The following is a 13367-nucleotide window of genomic DNA, read 5'->3' as shown; positions in this document are numbered from 1 at the left end:
CCCCATCCTCACCTCCATCCACCCTCATCCTCACCTCCATCCATCTCCATCCTCACCCCCATATCCTCACCTCCATCCACCCCCATCCTCACCCCCATCCACTCCCATCCTCACCTCCATCCACCCCCATCCTCACCTCCATCCATCCCCATTCTCCACACTGACCTCTAACCACTCCCCAACCTGTCAACACCCTTTTTTTCAACACAATCAGCCTCGAACACAACCCAAGGCTAAAGCAGAAGCCTTGCCTGGGCAGAGAACATTATGACCTACCTGCTCAGAACTGCTCCTCCCTTCTTCCTTCCATTGCCATCAATCGCTCAATAAAAGTGTCTTTGCTGATATTTCCTTGTCTTGATCTGAGGGTTGGGGGAGAGGCGGGCCAAGAGCAGAAATCTGGGCCCCCCTCTCAGGGGGTGCACAGCTCAAGGGATATGAACACTCCTGAAATATATAACAAGATAATTCAGTGCTTACATGAGATATGGACCCTGAAATGGAGTCATCAGGGAAGGAGGAAGTGACTTTATCTGGGCCTTAAATGGTGGACAAGACTCATGGGGGTGATAGTTGGAGGATGGGGAAGGGATCCAGGCAGGAAGATGGTGCTGGCTGCCCAGGAGCAGGTTTGGCCAGGGCAAGTGAGGAGTCATGGCCTCCTACAAAAAGGAAACATTTCGGGAGGAGATTTGACAGAGATAGAAGAGGCGCTGGAGAAGACAAAGCTTCTCCATGTCTAAGGTGTGTGTTTGGTTGATAAGTTACTGAAGTAGGTGAACCAGCCTGAGTGCCCTGAGGGCCTCTTCCCACACAATGCCATAAGACCCAGTGGTGCCTGGAGAGGCTGCAGGGTCCCCTTTGGGCACAGGCCTGGGTGAAAGCATGATTGCTGCTGTCTTTGTCATTTTAACAAAGCCTGGGTCTCAAGGAAGGCTTCGCTGGGACCTTTCCAAAGCATCTTCTCTTCACTGACTAATGAAGTTTAAAGGATAATCTCTGGACAATTTATTCCAGCTCATCATTTGGCCTATGATCCTGAGTCACTAGACAACAGGCCTCAGAGTTCTGAGAAGCCTGAGAGAGGTGGCCACCTGCTGGTCTAAGAGCAGAGAGTGGGATTCGAACTCAGGTGTAGCCAGGGCCCAAGATCTAGGAGGCTGGAACACTCTCCAGACACACCAGGCCTGTGGAAAGCAAAGGGCCAGGTAACCAAAATGCGGATCCCAGCCAGGGCTCAGGCCAGCCCAGAATAGGGGGAGGGGCATTTGATGGAACAAATAAGCTGTCACTTTGTGATTGGACTATGGCCCAGTGTGTGAACAAGACAGGAAATCCAGAAATCCAACCCCACTGATATGGGTCAGTGAGTATTCAGAATCAGTCACTGTCAGACCCTTGGGGTTGGAACCCTTCCCCAACAGGAAGGAAAAGGGTCCTCCCAGCAGCCCTACCCTGACTGGAGTGGACAGGAGGCCTTTCTCCCCAAACCCTTCCACAGACTCTCTGTGCCCAGATGCATTTATCTGGACACCACTGCACTGGTCAGGCTCATTCAGATGGAACACTTGGGTTTTGGGGAGGATGAGAGGATGTCTAGAGGAAAGGGACTCATGGAGGTAGTCCAACCCAAATGTCTCATTTTACAGTTGGAGAAACTGAGATCCAAAAAAGAGAATAGGCTTGAGTCTCAAGAGACCTCAGACCATCTAACCCAATGTATTCTCTATAATATTATTGACAGGGTGGTTAGGTGTCACCACAGTGCACAGAGTGCTGGGTCTGGAGTCAGGAAGACTCATCTCCCTGAGTTCAAATCTGGCCTCAGACACTTCCTAGCTGGGGGACCCTGAGCAAGTCACTTCACCCTGTTTGCCTCAGTTTGCTCATCTGTAAAATGAGCTGCAGAAAGAAATGGCAAACCACCCAAGTATCTTTGTCGAGAAAACCTCAAATGGGGTCATGAAAGTGACCCCATGATTGAAAGGACTGAACACCAACAAAATAATATTATTGGCAAATGGTTCAGATTTTACTTGAAAATTTGCACTGATAGGGAATTCACTCCCTGTTCAGCTTCTGGACAGCCCTCATCATTAGGAAGTTTTTCCTTTTTTAGCATTCTTTTTTTTTAATTTCCAGTTCCGAATTCTCTCCCTTTCTCCAGATCCTCTTCCACCCATTGTAAAGGCAAGCAGTGTGATACACATTATGCCTGTGAAGTCAAACAAAATATATGTCTACATTAGCCATGTTGCAAATAAATAAATGAACAAATTAATAAATGAATAAAATAAATTAATAATAACAAAACAAAAAAATACAAGGAAAGTCAAGAAAGTGAAAGAAAATGTGCTTCCATCTGTATTCAGACTCAATCAGGTCTTTCCAGATACACCTTCATTCTGAGTCCTTGGGAGTTGTCACGACTTGTGTGCCAGTGAGTTTGACTTTGATTCTTAGAGAATACGATCATTAGAAGGGTGGTTAGTAAACATTTAGGGAGTGGAGCCAAGATGGCAGGGTAGAAGCAGGAACTTGGTGTGAGCTTCTGCTCCAACCACCTCCAATACCTGTAAAATGTGACTCTACACAAACTTTAGAGCTACAGAACCCACAAAGTGACAGAGAGAAACAAACCTCCTGCTGAAGGAAGCCTGGCAGGCCGGCAGGAAGGGTCTATCACACCAAGCTGGGAGCTGAGGCCAGTCCCATGTGGCCCATTCCCTCGGCAGCCCAGACCATCCAGAGCAGACTTCAGGAGAGTGAATCCCCAGTAGGACTTCTCAAACAATAAGTGTCAAAGATAAAGCAAAAGGTCAGTGGGGCACTCTGTTGGAACTAGGTAATGAAAGAGCAAGGTCTGCCTCCTGCCCCCACGGTAAGAGGTGGCAGAGGCACAGCAGATGCAGCTGCTGCCATGGGGCTGCCTCCAGAGCTCCTGGTCTGCAGATCGTAGGAGGACCAAGCAACCATTCAGAGGGTCATCACTCCTGCTTTGACCTGCTTGGATCTGGGTCTCTTTCTTGGGTGGTGGTCCTGGGGTATGTGGCCAGTGTGCCAGAACTTGGGGTGTCTTCAGAGAGGGCACCCTCCTCATAGCTCTGACAACATTTGCGAAAACCCCAGTGATTTGGGACACAGCACTTTCCACTCTGGAAGCAGAGTTCTACCGCGGCAAAGAGCTCAAAAGTCAAGTACTGGCTGGCAAGATAAGCAAGCAGAGGAAGCGCGATCAGACCAGGGGACCAAAAGGATTAAAACACAGAACGAGAAGATGTAGACAAAGTCAGAACTTCCAAGAAAAGTATGAATTCGTGACAGGCCATGGAGGAGCTTGAGAAGGATTTTGAAAATCAAATAGGAGAAGTGGAGGAAAAATTGGGAAGAGAAATGAGAATGATGCAAGAAAATCATGAAAAGAGAGTCAACAGACAGCTAAAGGAGGCACCCCAAAATACTGAAGAAAATAACACCTTAAAAATAGACTAACTCATACAACAAAAGAGGCCCAAAAAGCCGACGAGGAGAAGAATGTCCCAAAAAGCCGAACTGCCCAGATGGAAAAGGAATCTCAAAAACTCACTGAAGAGAATCGTTCCTTCAGAATTAGACTGGAGCAAATGGAAGCTAATGACTCTATGAAAAATCAAAATGCTGTTAAACAGATCCAAACAAATGAAAAAAATAGAAGGCAATGTGAAATATCTCATGGGAAAAACCACTGACTTGGAAAATAGATCCAGGAGAGATAATTTAAAATTACTGGACTACCTGAAAACTATGATCAAAAAAAAGAGCCTAGAAATCATCCTTCAAGAAATTCTCAAGGAAAATTGTCCTAATACTCTAGAACGAGAAGGCAAAATAAAAATTGAAAGAATTCACCAATTATCTCTTGAAAAAGATCCCACAAAGAAAACTCCTAGGAATATTATAGCCAAATTCCAGAGTTCCCAGGTCAAGGAGAAAATATTACAAGCAGCCAGGAACAAACAATTTGAGTATTGTGGAAACACAATCAGGATAACACAAAATCTAGCAGCTTCTACACTAAGGGATTGAAGGGCTTGGAATACGATATTCCAGAGGTCAGAGGAGCTAGGATTAAAACCAAGAATCACCTACCTAGCAAAATTGAGTATAATGCTTCAGGGGAAAATGCAGTCATTCAATGAAATAGAGGACTTTCAAGTATTCTTGATAATGAAAAAAAACAGAGCTGAACATAAAATTTGACTTGCAAATATACAAGAAGTAAGAGAAGCATGAGAAGGTAAACAGGAAAAAGAAATCATAAGGATCTTATTTAAATTGAACTATTTACATTCCCACATGGAAAAAGTTATAATTGTAACTCATGAGACTTTTCTCAGTATGAGTATAGTTGAAGGGAATATCAATGTTTATATGTATGTATATATGTATAGGAGAGTGTATGTGTGTATAAATACATATGTGAGTGAGTGTATATGTATACATAGAGGCACAGTATCAGTTGAGTAGGAAGGGATGATATCTAAAAAATAAAATTAAGAGGTGACAGAGGAATATAATGAGAAAAGGAGAAAGGAAGAGATAAAATAGGGTAAATTATCTCTTATAAAACTGTTACAATGGAGAAGAGCAGGAAGGTGAAAGAGAATGGGTCAACCTTACTCTCACTGAATTTGGCTTAAGGAGGGAATAACATACACACTCATTTGGGTATCTTACCCTACAGGAAAATAGGGGGAAGGTGTTAAGAAGGGGGATGATAGAAGGGAGGGCAGATTTGTGGAAGGGTAGTTAGAAGCAAAGACTTTTGAAAAGGAACAGGTCAAAGTAGAAAAAAGAATAATGGGGGGTGGGATAGATGGAGGGAAATATAGTTACTCTTTCACAATATATCTACTATGGAAATTTTTTGTGTAACTACACATGTACAACCCATATTGAATTGCTTATCCTCCCAGTGGGGGTGGGTGAGAAGGGAAAAAGGGAAAGAATCTGTAAATCAAAGTTTTAAAAACAAATGTTTAGGGGCGGAGTCAAGATGGCAGAGTAGAAACAAGACCTCCATGCGGCTCCGGCTCCCACCACCTGCAATCCATGTAAAAAGGGACTCTAAACAAACTTTGGAGCTACAGACCCCACAAAATGACACAGTGAAGCTAACTTCCCACTGAGGACAGCCCAGCAGGCCAGCAGGAATTGGCCAGCACAGCACTCTGGGAGCTGAGCCCTGCCCCACTCTGAGGTTTTAGCCCCAGGGTGGGCCTGACCAACCACTGGCTAGAGGGACTCCAGATCACTAGCAGCTGTGGCAATCCAGAATTATCAACACATAGATGCTAAGGACAAAGTGGGAGGTCAATGCAGTGTGGACTTTGGGACCCAGTAGTTGGGAGTGCGTCGGCTTTTCCGCCTGGGGCAAGAAGCTGCTGAGGGCTGTGACACAGCTGCCACCAGTCTGAGGGGTAATCACTCTTGCTTTAACCTGCTTGGATCTGGATTGTGGTCTAGGGTGGGGGTCCTAGGGTGTGTGACCAGCTTGCCAGAGTGTGTGGAGGCTTCAGAGAGGGCACCCAACTAATACCTCCGGCATCTGAGAAAACCCCAGAGTTTGGAATGAAGCTCCCCTGTCTGGTGGCAGAGTCCTACTGCGACAAAAAGCCCAGAGGTCAAGTAATTGAGTGGCAAAATGACCAGGCAAAGGAAGCAAATCAAGCAAAGCAATCCAACATTAGACTCCTATTTTGGGACAAAAAGGATCAAAGCAGGAGGAAGACAGTGAAGTCATATCCCAAGCCCTTTGGTCCCTCAGTGTAGAATCTGCCAGATCCTGAGTTATACTGATTGTGTTTCCACAATATTCAAAGTTTTAAAATCAAATGTTTAAATATACATATATATGTATAGTATTATTAATACTATTTTACATGTAATTAGGAAATAAGTTATGCAGGCACTGAGGCATAGAGATCCACCATGCCCTACTGGAAAAGTTGAAGGGGATGGGAGAAGATATGGGAGAGAGCAGATTGGAGGAGGGGATATCCTGTGGGACTGTTATTTTGGGGCGGTGGGTAGGGGAAAAATAGGGATAAAATGTTTAACTCAAAATCTGACAGAAATGAATGATGTAAATTAGAAGTTAATAAAGCATTTGAAAAATCAAAAAAATAAAAATAAATAAAAACAAATGTTTAAAAAATTTTGGTTTGTTTTTTTTTTTAACATACAATTGGGAAATAAGATATACAGGCACTGAGGTATAGAAATCCATCTTGCCCTACTATAAAGTTAGAGGGGAGGATGGGGTAGGATGGAAGAGAAAGCAGTTTGGGGGAAGGGGTATTCAATATGCTTTCTCTCTTGGGGTGGGGTAGGGGAAAGATGGGGAGAAAATTTGTAATAAAATATTGTGGAAATTAATGTTAAAAACTAATTTGCTAATAAAAAAATAATAAAAAAAAGAAAAATAATTTGCATTTCAAAAAAATAAAAAGTAACCCTTTTTATAAAAAAAAAAATTTAGAAAAGGAAATGGCAATTGCAATGAAACACCATGACATGGCCAGCCAGCAGATCATGCCTCTGTTTGTGTGCATGTGTATGGGGTGTGTGTCGTGTGTATACGTGTATAGTCTATATTTGTATGTACGTGTATATTGTGTGTGTGTGTACAAGCCCAAGTTCTTTCCCTTGCTGACAGGGTCACTAAATGGGGGACCAAGGGCTTGCTGCTGATCTAGTTTACCTAGAATTTAGCAAACCATTTGCTGTTAAAGTTCTCCAAGACTTCCTTTGGCCACAACGGTGAGATGTGCTGTCAGAGAGGGTGCGGGTAAGTGGAATGGCAGGAGCCAAAAAGGAGCCTTTCAAGGTTCAATGCCACCCCCAAGGAGGCACCCAGTCCGGGCTTGACCCTCTGCTCTTCAACATCATTTGCACATGATGCCAACGCAGAGCTAGACTGCAAAAATAAACCATATGAGATGACACTCAATGTAAATGAATGTGAACCAGGATACAGCTAGAAAAACTATCACCTTTATGGACTCAAGATGGAGGCCACGTGACTAGAGGGCATTTAGCTTGAAAACTATCTGGGATGGGGGCCTAGCAGACAACAATGTCAGCATATGCCAACGGCATGACATGGCAGCCAATGAGCAGGAAGACCAAGGGCGAGAAGGCTGGAGGACCTAAGCCCAGCTTCTCCTCCTCCAAATTGTTTCTTCTCTGACTTATCCTGGGACTCCCACCCCATCCCGTGCACACACTGACACAGACACACAGACACACACACAGTATGTGACCTGCCCAGCTTTGACATTCAGAGACTCAGAAATTCAAAGAACATTGGAGCTGGGAAACATTTTTTCTTGATGCGTCACCTACACACTTGCCACATATGGCCCCTCCCCCAGCACCATCCACTATGCCGACAGCTGCCCTGTCCCCTCTTCCTGAAGGAGACCCCAAGCTGCCTCCCTAGACAGCACAGCCTGGGGGAGGAGGGGAGTCTCCTAGTTACAGATAAGCAAAACTCACTTGGGTCTGGAGCTTATCAAAGGGATAAAAACTCAACATCAGTCCTCAAGCTGCCTAGGCTGTGCTGCTTCCGACTTCCTTGGTAGGGGACAACAAATGTCACTGCATTTTCTGGGTGGGACTCCCATGAGACATGATTGGAAAGTAGGGGACAAGGCATGGGGCTGCGTGCTTTGCAAGCAGAGCTGGGTCACTAGGCAACTGGGACCAGACTTATCAGGGCTCACCCAGCCCAGGGCCTTGACCCCCACACAAGCTTGCTCACAGTAGCCTGGGAGGGAGGGACGGCCACAACTCTAACTGGAATTATGTCAGATAAGAGGTTGGAATCAGATAACTGTAAAGCCCTTCAGCACTAATTTGATTGTAATGAGAGCCCAGACCTTAAGGAGCAGGGACAATGTGTTTGGCCTGACCTAGCCTAGTGTGGACTTGAGCAGGTCCAGGTATTGCTTTGAGTGGGCTTACCCCACCAAGAAGGAGCACCTTCTGGTTGGGCTGCTAAGCTGCCCAGGCCTCCACTCAAGGGACCACAATGGGCCAAGGCATTTCCTGGATGATGGCAGCTCAGTGAGCTCAAGTGGAGCAGGGACACAGTGCTTGACCTGAGTTTAAATCTGCCCTTAGATACTCACTAGCTCCATGACCCTGGGCAAGTCACTGAATCTCTGTCTGCTTCAGTTTTCTCATCTGTGAAATGGACACAGTAATAGCACCTCCTTCCCAGGGTTGTTGTGATGCTTAAACGAGATATTATTTGTGAAAGTGCTCAGCACAGTGCCTGGTACACATAGATGACAGCTATTATTATCATGATTTCCTGGGAGAAGTCCCCACAGAATGGACCCAAACAAAGCTGATTCAGAGTGACATCACCTGGTCCTCTCCTGAGTCGGGTATTGTGAGGACCTCAGCGAAGAGATCCCAAGGTGCCAGTGCTGCCCTCTGGTCATCCAAGGGGGTCTTTGGAAGGAGGTGTTTCATGGATCTTCCATCAGGTCGTGCCTGCATGGCCGTTGCCACCCTCGCTGTGTGTGGCTATCTCACAAGCAGACACCCTATGTGCTCCCCTGAGAATCTGACTTTGGAAACCTCAGAGTCTTCCACAAAGGTAAGCCATGGTCGTCTTCTGTCCTCCACTGGAAAACAGGAGCATTAGACAGGCTGCTCTCCAAGCTACCTTCTAGCCCCAGTGCTCCACAATCATCCATGGAGAAATGAAGACTGGGGTGGCTAAGTGGTGCAGTGAATAGAGCATAGGCCCTGGAGTCAGGAGGACCTGAGTTCAAATTTGGCCTCAGACACTTAACACTTACTAGCTTTGTGACCTTGGACAAGTCACAACCCCAGTTGCCCTGCCTTCCCCCCTCCAAAAAGCAAAGAGAGAGAGAGAGAGAAATATGATCCAAAAGGAGCTAGTGCCTGGGATAGGCTCACACATTGAATGAGTGAGCTGCAAAGCTCAGGGCAGGCTCACAGGGTCCGAGTTCTAGATTTGGAAGGAACCTCAGAAATCCTGTGGTCCAACTTTCTCATTTTATGGAGGAAGAAACTGGGGGACTGCTTCTTCTTCATGGGATAAGCCCACTCAAAACAATACCTGGACCTGCTCAAGTCCACATGAGGCCCAAGTCTCACAGGCATTAAATCAGTCAGTAAACATGTATTTAGCACCTACTGTGTGCCGGGCACTGGAGATACAAAAAGTGACCAAAGTCAGTCTCTGCCTTCTAGGAGCTCCCAATACAATGGGGCAGCAACAAGCTTACAAATCAGAACAAACAAGCCACAGATGGGCTAAATAGGAAATCACCCACAGAGAGGGAAGGCAGTAGAATTGAGAGGTTGGGAAAAGCTTCTTGAAGAAGATGGGATTTCCCTTGGTAATTAAAGGAATTCAGGGAAGCTGGATGTCAGAGACAAGGAAGAGCACTCCAGGTTATAGAGGGTAGGTTATAAAAGGTTTTCAATGACAAACAAGTATTTTGTATTTGCTCCTGAAGGTATTAGGGAGCCCTGGGAGTTTATTGAATATGGGGTGTCTTGTGGTGGGACCTAGTGTGCTTTAAGGGAAATCACTTTGGTGGCTAAATAGAGGATGGCCTCCATTTAGTGGGGTGAAACTTGATGCAGACAGATCCCCCCCCCCGGAACAACTGCAATAGACCAGTCATGAAGTGAGGAGTGTCTGCCCTGGGGGCATGGCAAGTAGGAGTGGCAGTATCAGAGGAGAGAAGGGGGCATATTGGAAAGATGTTACAAAGGTGACATCGGCAAGCTTTGACAACATATTGGATCTGGCAAGTGAGGAGTGGTGAGGAGTCCAGGACAAACCTTGGCTCTTGAGATAAAGCTTGCCTCGAATTTAGCAAAGTGTTTGGATAAAGGATCTCCTCCTGTTCTGGTGGAGCAAGCCAAGCAAGACTACAATTAGGTGGATTTTGAGATGGTAATAGACTGGATCCAGATGATCATCATGAATGGTGTCTGTACTCAGCTCTAGGAAGTTTAAACCCTCTCTATCACTAAGTTGGACAAGAGTATGATAAGTTAGCAGGTTCTCCAAAGACCCAAATCTGGGAGGGACAGCTCACTGGATGGCAGAGCAAGTATCTTGGCAGGTCAGAGCAATGGGCCAAATCTAATAAGATACATTTTGATAGGGATGAATATAGGCATAGGTTGGGTTAGGGACTCAGAAGATCTCTGCCTGCTTCTGGGACTCTTTACAAGGGATCTGTCATCCCTTTGTCAAGCCAAGACCCTTTCTCTAATGCATTTGTTATATAATTTTGAGTTGACATTGATTAGGATTCCTCAGAGGGTCTCACGCCAAGAGAAAGGTAAAAAGAGAATCCCAAGAGAAGTTAGCAATGGCGCCACCAGGAAGAACGGTCTTCTTAGAATGGAAAGACTGAATCTGAATTCCGGGAGTTTGGATTAGCAACGAAACAAGATTCAAGTCACTTCACTTTTGTGCGATGCAGTGTGCTCTTCAATGTGTAAGAGGGGTGCTAGTTGTGTGTTGCACTGCTGAGTAAGTAAACAAGGCTGTCAGTCACTCTTACTACACACACACACACACACACACACACACATACACATGCATATACATTGTAAACCATGGGAGAGGGAAGTCGCTAGCAGCTGGGAAAACACAGAGAAGCCTGACACGGAATGTGGGTTTTCAGTTGGAGAAAGTGAGTCTAAGAGTTATTGGTAAGGAGGGAGAGCATTCCTAGCATGGAAATAGTCCATGCAAAGTCATGGACACTAAACTTGGAGCGTCATGTTGTAGGAATAGTCAGTAAGAAACCATAGCTACATGGGAGGAAGTGTGGAGGGAAGGTCAGAAAGTGCCAAATAAAAGAGGTTAGGAAATAGAAGGCCACTGAAGCTCATCGACTGAGGAATGATGCCATCAAGTCTACAGGTTAGGAAAATTACCTTGGTAGCTGAGCGGACAGTGGCTAGTGTGGGGAAAGACATGAGGCATGGAGACTGGCTAGAAGTATATTGCAATAGTCCAAGTGTGAGATGATGAGGGCTTGGATTCAGATGGCAGCAAAAAGAGGCAGTCTACAGAAATATTATTAAGGAAGGGGCTGCAGAGTAAAAATCATCCCAGTCCATTTTGTCCTGATACCTTAACTAAATGAAAATGTGTTTCAATTGATCAGTTATTTAAAACATTTAAGATTAAGAGCTGAAAAAAGTCTTTGAAAGCCATTTGATGGGGTAATGGTGACAGACTACGCCAGTTGGCAGTGGGATTGTTTTATGCCCTCTGGGTTCTCTATAAAAGCCCCAAAGTATCCAGAATGGGAGCCTGTTCAGAAACAAGAAAGTGTAGTACTACCTGAATCCCCTGAAAAGGAACTGGCTGATGTTTGGGGGGAGAAAACTGCCTTGGATTTAACTTCAGAAAGGTCTTCTTCCTCCCCCACTTTGGCTGGCGGAGAATCTCAGTATTTTATCGGTGACCTCAGGACAACTGATGGCAGTATCTTCATTAGAAACCAAGGAAAGACTGCACTTAAGGGGACTTCTGTGAACATCCCACCAATAAAGAAAAGGACTTTCAGCAAATGTATCACATGTGTGACAAAGAGCCCACTTTCTGCTGGACTCTCTATATAGTTGTGGAAGAGAGTATCAAAGGCATTGTAGGGGAAGTATTGTGGAAAGTACCAACTTTTTATAAAAAAATATCATTATAGTAAACACACCCTTTATAAAAACTACTGGTTTGACTGGCTAAATAACTCTCAAGGAATAATCTGAAAAGGAAGCCCACTTGTGTGGACTCAGGCCAAAGGCATCAGAATATTCCCCTGGACACCTCAGGGTATCCTCAGAAGAGACAGAAGACAGTAAGGATGAGACATTGCTATTTCTCTCTTGTTGTGTTAGAACCAAGGGTTTTCCCCTTTTCTGCTTCTTCATCCAGAAACCAGCCAGTGTGGGAAGTCTTAGGCATTTATCAGGTCAAGATCTCATCAGACAGTAAAAGAAATTCTCAGTGCAAGCTACTGGCTGCATTCCTGCTCATTGCTCAGACAGATCTGGGGAAGCGTTGCTTCTACCTTTTGTCAGACAGGTGATATGGAAATTGATGGCTTCTGGTTCTGTTCAATTCACTTTGCATCAGTATTTACAGGTTTTCTTGAAAATATCCTGCTTATCATTTCTTATAATACAAAGTATCCCATCACAGTCATGTGCCACAACTTGTTGAGCCATTCCCCAATGAATGGGCATCCCCTCAATTTTTGTACATATAGGTCTTTTTCCTTTTTCTTTAATTTCTTTCAAATACAAATTTAGTAGTGTTATCACTTGTTCAAAGGATATGCACAGTTGATAGCACTTTGGACATAGTTCTGAATTTTTCTCCAGAATGGTTAGACCAGTTCACAATTCCACCAATACACATTAGTGTCCCAATTTTTCTACATCTTCTTCAGCATTTTTCATTTGCCTTTTCTGTCATGTTAGCCAATCTGATGGCTGTGGTAGTACCTCAGAGTTGTTTTAATTTGCATTTTTCTAATCAATAGTGATTAAGAGTACTTTTTCATATGACTATTGATAGCTTTGGTTTCTTCTAAAAATTGATAGTTCTTATACTTTAATCATTAAGGAATTGAGGAATAGCTTTTATTTTTATAAATTTAACTCAGTCCCCCACATATTTGAGAAATGAGACCTTTATCAGAGAAACATCTAAAAATTCATTCCTGCATCTAATCTTTGACTGCATTGGTTTTGTTTGTGGGGAAAAAAACCTTTTTGATGTAATGTAATCAAAATTATCCATTTTGTGTTCTCTTGTTTGGTCATAAATTCTTCCCTTGTCCATAAATGTGACAGGTGAGATTTTCCATGCTCTCCTAACTTCCTAATTATCTCATCCTTTATGTACAAATCATGTACCTGTTTTGACCTTATCTTAGTATGTGGTGTGAGATGTTGGTCTAGGAATTTTTATTCGGTAGTGAGTTCTTACCCCAAGAGACTGGAACTTTGTGGTTCTTTTTTTTTACTTCTACATTTTATTTTAATTTATTTTTTACTGTTCAATTTTTTAAAAATGTATTTACTTTTAGTTTACAACACTCGGTTCCACAAGTTTTTGAGTTCCAAATTTTCTGCCCCCCTCCCCCGAATGGCAGCATACAATCCAATAAGTTCTGCATACACCTTCACATTAAACATTAGTCAAGTTGTAAAGACGAATTCTAACCAATGGAATGAATAACAAGAAAGAAGAAACAAAATGAGAGAGAGAGAGAGAGAGAGAGAGAGAGAGAGAGAGAGAGAGAGAG

This window comes from Petaurus breviceps, unplaced genomic scaffold (genome assembly GCF_028583685.1).
Source record: "Petaurus breviceps papuanus isolate PSGF00001 unplaced genomic scaffold, PetGlider_PUasm1.0 89693, whole genome shotgun sequence".
NCBI classification, from domain to species: Eukaryota; Metazoa; Chordata; class Mammalia; order Diprotodontia; family Petauridae; genus Petaurus; species Petaurus breviceps.
The sequence above is the reverse complement of the archived record's forward strand: the minus strand, read 5'-3'. Positions refer to the sequence as shown.